The following is a 7,391-nucleotide window of genomic DNA, read 5'->3' as shown; positions in this document are numbered from 1 at the left end:
CCCCTCCCTCTCCCCACCCTTCCCACCTCCTCCTCTTTTTTTACCCAGCCTATATCTTAGAGTACAAACCCTCCCCTCCCAGTGTATTTCACTCCTTTTGCCCCATTGTCTTTTTGCTACACTTACGCAAACCACAACCATGCATCAATCCAACCGTCTGCCTTCTCTACTGCTATTGCTACTAAGCAGTGTTGAAAAAGTCATGCAACCAGCTTTCTGACCGCGTGGCTGACTGCCAAGATGGCGCAGACAGACAAGAAGCCTAAGAGGTCAACCTAGAAGTTTAATTTGGACCTTACTCATGAAGTAGAAGACGGAATTTTTGACTCCGGAAATTTTGAACGGTTTCTGTGGGAAAAGGTTAAAGTCAATGGGAAAACTGGCACCTTGGAAATGTAGTCCATCCACATTGAACGCCTCAAGAATAAAATCAGTCGTTTCCGAGAAACAGTTCTCTAAAAGGTATTTGAAATGCCTCACCAAGAAATACCTTAAGAAGAACAAGCTTCGTGATTGGCTTGGTGTGGTTGCATCTGACAAGGAGACTTACGAACTTCGTTACTTCCAGATTAGTCAAGATGAAGAAGGGTCAGAGTCTGGGGACTAGCTGAAGCCTCACCTTACCGGGCTTTGCTTACTAAGTAAAGCATGCAGGATACATGAGAAAGAATCATCTGGAAAAAGACTTTTAGTTGATTAATGAATAAAAATCACCGCTTGTTAAAAAAAAAAAAAAAAAAAAAAAAAGGCATGCAACCATGTAAATTGGTGCCACTCCTGATTTATGCTCCCCAACCTGAGGTGAGCTCTCAAACCTGCTCTGCAATCCTTTCCTTTGACCCACTGTACTTTCCTCTCCCATTCCCTGATGTCAGCTCTGCTACTATTCTTTTGACTCATGTCATTGTCACTGCTCTTATTTGAATGAGCCAAGATCACTAGATTCTTCTTGGTGCTTGGTCTTACCATATCTTAAACACTTTATCCAGTTGATTCTTGAATGCTTGGACACTTCTTGTCATTCAGGTCTCAGTTTAAATGTCACCTCTCCAGAGAAACCTTCCCTATCTGATACTACACCCTGATACTACCTTCCTCCCACCTCTGTTACATTGCCCTGACTTATTTTCTCATTCCTTTATCTGTGCCATCTACCTGAAAAGTTCTTCCTCAGGCTTCTAAAGCTCTTTCCTACCTTGAGTTAGAGACTTGTTTCTCTGTGCTTTCACAATTCTAAGTTCTTTACAGATAAGTACAGTGTTTGATTCATCTTTGGCTCCCTCAAGGGGGATAGCACAGAGCAAGCACTCAATATCTGTGGAAGAGTGGGATAGAAATACACCTATGAAGGGGGCCAGCAGGTGGCATAGTGGTTAAGGTGCTGGATTCCCACATGGTCAACTGCAATTCAAATCCTGGAACTGGCAGCTTGAAAATCATGCCAGGCATGTGTGCACATGTGCCCAAAATCCCAGGAGGAGAAAGGATTATGGTATTGCCATTCCCCATGGAGGGTGGTTTCTCAATTTCCCTCTCATTGTCTCTCTCTGAAGAGTGCGTGTGCCATACGGCGAAAACCTAAAGAAAAAAAAGAAAAAGAAACGCATTTTTCTAGAGTAGTATCTACCCATCAAAAATGAGAATTTAAATTGTTGGGAAAGAACGGTGAGAAAATATACTGTAACACAAACTAAATTCTTCTGGGCACTATTTATAGTAGCAAAAAATAGGGGGAAATGTCTGAATATAGGGACTGGATAAGTAAACTGTGGTTTATCTACTAATTGGCATTTCATATTGCTATTAAGATGATGATGTCTGGGACCAGCAGATGGCATAGTTGTTATGTTGCTGGACTCCCACATGGCCAACCACGGTTTGAGTCTCAGACCCGGTGGCTTGAAAATCATGCCAGTGTGTGTGCATGTGTGCCCAAGATCCTGGAAGGAGAATGGAGAGGAAGGAATTGCAACATGGCCATCCCCCCTGGGGAGGGTGATAATTTCTCACTTTCTCTCTCACTGTCTCTGTCTTTCTCTCTCTCTATGTCTCCAGCAAGGACATGTGCCCTGAGGCAAAAGCCTCTAAAAAAAGATGATGTCCAAACAAGAGATAATACCATAGAACATTGTGATGATATTAAAAACACAAAACCTGTACATATTAAGAAAGTTAGAGGGGCCAGGAGGTGGTGTGGTGGTTATAGGTGCTGGACTCCCACATGGCCAAATACGGTTCAAGTTCCAGACCTGGTGACTTGCTTTCTCACTTTTCCTCTCTCTCTCTCTCTTTCTCTTGCTCTCGCTCTCTGTCTCTCCATGGTCAAATAAAATAATAATAATAATAATAAAGTTAAATAAAAATAATTCTTTTATTAAAATATTTATTTATTCATTCATTTATTTTAATTTGACCAGAGAGAGACACAGAGAGCGAGAGTGAAAGTGAGTAAGCCACCAGGTCCAGGACTAGAACCGTTGTCAGGGCCTTATGGAAGTCCAGTACCTTAACCACCACACCACCTGCTGGTCCTGAAAATAATTCTTAAAAAATAAAAAAAGGAAGTTAGAGGCCCAGCCTCCGTGGCACAGCTGGTAATGTATTGGTCTGTGGAGCTGGAAGCTACATGCTGACCAAGGTTTAAGTCCCCAGCCCAGTTGACCTAAAAACACTCCCAGGCATATGCATGTGTTTAGAATCCCGGGGGCTGGAGAACTAGTGGAAGGGATCATGATATGACTGAGCTCTGTGGAGAGGGTGTGTGTACACACATACACTCTATAATGAATGAATAAAAATTGTAAATTATTATTAAAAAGATTAAAAGAAAATAAACTAAAATGTAACATTGTTTCTTTATGCAGTAGAAATATAGGTGCTTTTTTCTTCTCTTTCTTCTGCTTTTCTGAATTCTTCTAGTTTTCTGTGTACACTTTGCTTTCATACTGAAACAATTCCCAATATTTTATTTATAAGAAAAAGATATAGTCCTATTCCTTCTTTACTTCAGATAACTTCGAATATTAATTGATTGTTCAAAACACTGGAAAAGCTGAATAATGAAGAGTCAGAGTAATTTTTATCCATCATCCTCAGCAAATTAATAACAGAAAAAGAAACAGTGTGGTAGTCTTGAGGTGATGTTTGGGGATAAAACTAATTGTGTTTCAGATAGTTTTGTGTTAGGTTTTTGGTAGTATGACTAAACAGCACTTGTAGAAATAGCATTTCTTATTAATTTTTTAAAAAGTGCCAGAGGGTGCATATGCTTTCCAAGAGAGAGAGAATGAAAGTGAAAAAGCACTCCCCTATGGGATAGCCATGCTGCATCCCCTTCTTCTCCATTTCTCCTGTCAGGATTTTAGGCACGCACACACACACACACACACACACACACACACACAGAGTGTGTTTTTCACGCTGCTGAGTCTAGGACTTGAACTATGAAGCCAGCAATATAGGATCCAACTGCCCTGACCAGTACATCACCAGCTGACCCAGAAATTATTTGTTTGCTTGTTGCCATAGGGTCTGTGCACTCACTGGAGAGAGACAGAGAGACAGTGAGAGAGAAAGTGAGAAATCACTCCCAAGAGGTAATGGCCACACTACCATTCTCTATTCTCCAATCTCCTGGGATTCAAGGCATGCATGCATACACACCTAAGCATGATTTTCAGGCCACTAGGTCAGGGACTTGAACTGCAGTTGGCCATGTGGGAGTGCAGCCCAACTTCCAGCAGCCTTAACCACCATGCCACCCACTGACCCCCAGAAGGAACATTCTTTAAAGGGAAGGAGCCACAGGTGAAGTCTCATTCAAATATTAAATTTAACAATGAACTATTTAGGTGGGTATAATTTATTTTAATAAAACAAAACATATGAAAATTAATAAATGTAGGCTTGTTTCATAAAAGAATTCACAAGATAATTAGTTTGAGTTCAAAATCCCCCTAATATATTTAAAACTTGACCCTACTCATATAACTTATCAGAAAATAAATTTACCAAGTGAAAGTCTGCCAAGACCTGGTTATGATTCAGATATCAGAACAAATATCTAATACAATAAATTCCAGACTACCAAAGAACTGGGAAAATTCCTTAGAATCACAAAAGGATTTTTAAAACTTGGCTACACCTTATAACAAATGTAGTGTTTAGATGAGGAGCCACCTCCCATCTTGTGTTGACTTTTGGAAAGAATGGCTTAAAGGAAAGTTAAACAAATAAAGAGAACAAATTTTAATAAAATAGATGAAGGTTGGAGGATCTCTTAGTTTGAGTTTCCCCATAAGTAGGTTCGGATATGAAGATTCCAATACAAACAGTTAATCTGGGAGGAGATTTCAGGCAACATCAATGGGCCAGTGGGGGAGGCAGGGAAGGGAAGGAAAGAAAGCCATTTCAGGGTGTGTCATCAAACTAGTTATCATGGTGGGCAACTGAAACTTGCTCCATTTGTGGAACTGCTTCAGTTCATTTTCCATTGTTGTAACTGAATCCCCTAGACTGGGTAATTTATAAAGAGCAGAAGTTTATTTGACTCATGATTTTGGAGGCTAGAAAGTTCAAGAACATGGCATAAGCATCTGGTAAGAGTCATCCATTGGTGGAAGGGCAAAATTTGGAAGCAAGCACACGAGACAGAGACCACAGGGGTGAACTGAGCCCACTTTAATAAAATGGTTTATTAATTTATGTGAGAAAGAGAGAGGGAGATTGCTTTTTTGCTTCATAAAAATATGTCTTTATTTAAGACCAAGTCCATCGTGCATTGGTAATGGACAAGAGAAGTTGGATCCCATATGGCAACTGGGTTCGAATCTCTGACCTGGTCAGCCTGAACACACTGAGTGTGTGCGCATGCCCAAGACTCAACAGGCTGAAGGACTAGAGGAAGGCAATCATGGCATGACTAGATCCTGTGAGGGGTCCTTCCCACTCTCTCTCTCTCTCTCTCTCTCTCTCTCTCTCTAGTGCATGTACATGTGCTCTATCATGAATAAAGGGGAGAAATCGTATTTATTTATTTCTGTGAGAAAGAGATTGACTTTTTTGACAGGGCCTCACCATGTCGGGATCCTCCTGCCCAAGCCTCCCAGCTAGTTAAGGCTATAGGTGCAAACCAGTATCTGACCTGTTTTAGGTTAGGCTGGGAACCAAAGCTGGGCCTTCCATGTGCCCTCAGCCTCTGAATAACAGTGTCTTAACAACATTTGCCACACAGCTGAGCTAAGGCTGCTTTTACAACAGAACTGACTCACAATTGTAATAATGGTGTTAATCCATTCACGAGGGCTCTGCCCTCATGACCCAATAACTTCTTAAAGGCCCCACTTGTTTTTTTCTTTTAATTTTTCAGAAGGCACATGCTCTCATCAGAGAGAGGCAGGCACATAGAAAGCAAGGGAGAAGGAGAAAGCATTCTCCAATGGGATGTGGTCATACTGCAACCCCTTCTCCATTTCTTCATCTGGCCAGTAGTCTGGGCATACATCAAATGTGCTTGCTGTGTTTTTCAAGCTGCTTGGTCTGGGATTCTGAACTGTGTGATCAACCACGTTGGACCCAGCCTCCCTAACCACCAGGCCTTGGGCTGGCCCACCTCTTAATACTGTTACATTGGCAATTACGTTTGTAGCACATGATCTTTGGGGGGACACATTCAAACCATAGAAGGAACTCTGAGCGACAAAGTAGAACTCCACCTGAGAAGCAAGAGCACTGTTTGAGGACTGCTCTGGTGTTCAGAGACAGCCTTAGGACAAACAGTAACGGTTGTTGACTGTTGGAAATTGGGCTGGAAGTATAAAAACGGTGAACACGGAGGACTGTGAGCCGGGACAGTAAGTCTAGCAGCTGCTACAGATGGAGGAAACAGGCTTGACCAATCTGCTCTGGTGCTTTTCTTTAAGTGGTCTTGGTGATTTATATGAAGGGGATCTTCAGAAAGTTCACAGGAAATACATATGAAAAAACCATGCGTGGAGTTAAAAAAAAATTTGCACCAAAATAAATTCATTTAATTCCATTTTCTCACAGCCTTTTTGAAGTTCCTCATAGTTACAATTGAAACTTTGAAAAGCGGACTTTCCACTTAGCATACTCTGTGCACTCATTGTTCTTGTCCCATCTGCACAGGGGGCTGTTGCCCACACAGGCCTCCTGTCTGTGCCTCCTTCCTGGTTAACCACGGAGTGAGGGCCTCACTGCCTGCCCAAGCTGCTTCTGGCCTGGCCTGTTATCTGTTCTTGGTAGATGTGGTTCAGGACAGTAGAAAACACAGCCTGGACTGCTATTACAGCAGAAGGGCCTGGTTCCTTCGGCATTTCCAGTTTTATACTTGTTGAACATGTTCTCCGGGCAAGGAACAAAAGACCGAGTGTAGTTAGTCACCCTAGAAGGGAAACTGGCAGTTTGCATTCCAAGAGGACTTTGTCTCCTCCTCTTTTCCTACCCCTCCCACCCTCTCTTGAGATGAAGTATTCTTTCCTAAGCAATTTTCAAAGTCCAAAGGATGATTGCAAAGTCCCTAACATGCAGTTTATGGCATGAAAACACTTGGCAGAGGAAACAATAACAAAGTCGGTGCCACCTTGCCCGTTCCGTGCAGTTTTGTAATAAAAGGTCAAACTGCTGTCTCATGCAGAGCTGTGAGAGGGCCGGGCCGCAGCTCTGTACACATCCGTGCCTTTCGTGGCTCAGAGGGCGGGGGGAGGCAGGCACACCCTTCCGGGTGGGCGTCAGAAGATTTGGACAAGGGCAGCTTTGGGGCCTTTTCTATCTGTCTGGTCACCTGGAACTAGGGCTCCTGTGACTCCTTAATGTGGAGTTTGAAAGGTGCTCCTTTCTCCAGGAGCATGCAGCCTTGTGCTGGGGCCCACAGCTTGGCGAGGGGGGTACGGTTTGAATTTCAGTTCCTGCTGGGTTTCTCTCCCAGTTGTCCCTGCGCACACTGCACATGGGGACTCTGTCTAGGACTAGAGGAAACTGTTCCCCTTCCACGGGCTTCATCACAGGCCACTCCACCCCAAATCAGTACAAAAGCTTGTTCTTCACCTCACTTTACTATAAGTGTGTGGTTCAGGATCCTGAAGAATGATTCTTCCTACTTCAAGGACATCTAACGCCTGCCTCAACCTGCCTCCTTCATAAACTGCAGTATTCCCCTCACTTTTATGGATGAGTTTCAAGACCCCTAATAGATGCCAGAACCATGGATGGTATCAAGTCGTACATATACTATGTATTTTCCTATACATACAAATATATGATAAAGTTTCTTTGTTTTGTTTTATTTTGGAAAGTTTTTTTCTGCTATAGAATGCATGTGTTCACCAGAGAGACAGAGAAAGAGAGACAGGAAGCGAGAAATCCACCCTCCG

General features: G+C 42.7%; 1 pseudogene; it reads left to right on the top strand.

Moving 5' to 3' along the window:
- The first annotated feature begins 240 nt into the window (after nucleotides 1-240).
- Nucleotides 241-607, top strand: LOC102495372 (60S ribosomal protein L22-like 1 pseudogene; annotated as a pseudogene).
- Nucleotides 608-7,391: the final 6,784 nt, after the last annotated feature.

The sequence above is a fragment of the Tupaia chinensis genome, unplaced genomic scaffold (genome assembly GCF_000334495.1).
Source record: "Tupaia chinensis unplaced genomic scaffold, TupChi_1.0 Scaffold000600_1, whole genome shotgun sequence".
In the NCBI taxonomy this organism is placed as follows: Eukaryota; Metazoa; Chordata; class Mammalia; order Scandentia; family Tupaiidae; genus Tupaia; species Tupaia belangeri.
This window is presented reverse-complemented; position numbering and strand designations above follow the sequence as displayed.